The following is a 552-nucleotide window of genomic DNA, read 5'->3' on the forward strand; positions in this document are numbered from 1 at the left end:
AAATGGGAAATGGATAAGCACAAAGAGGGACTGGAAATGTGGAGGTTAAGAAGGTAAAATTGGGTGACATTAGCAGTTGAAAGGATTGTGAAATAGTGGGAGGTGAGGGTGGAGAAGTTAAGGACATTAAGAGAGCAGAGAGGAAGAGAGAAGAGGATGAAGAAAGATGTGGAGAAGATGAGGAGGGGAGGAGGTTGGGGTGAAGGTGGGAACTAATGGAGAATAAGCAGCGATAAATTAATGGTAAGATGTAGAGGGCAGTGGTGGGGGGAGCTGAAGAAGACAGTGAAATGTTGACATGAATATGAAAGGAAAAGCTGGAGGCAAAGCAAGGCAAGGATGGATGGGGCAGGGTGAAGGGGAAGAAGGAAAAAACATGAGAAGAAGGTGGGGGTGAATGAAGCTAAGGAACAGGATGGGGTGAATGGAGGAGCAGATTAGAGGGATGGGATCGAAGTGTGGCAGGAAAACTGGAGGGTGGGATATGGAGGGCAGTGGAGGAACAAAGGAAGGAGGGATGGGAGGTGGTGGGTGATGGAGGAGAACAAGGAG

This window comes from Zonotrichia albicollis, chromosome 17, assembly GCF_047830755.1.
Source record: "Zonotrichia albicollis isolate bZonAlb1 chromosome 17, bZonAlb1.hap1, whole genome shotgun sequence".
Classification (NCBI taxonomy): Eukaryota; Metazoa; Chordata; class Aves; order Passeriformes; family Passerellidae; genus Zonotrichia; species Zonotrichia albicollis.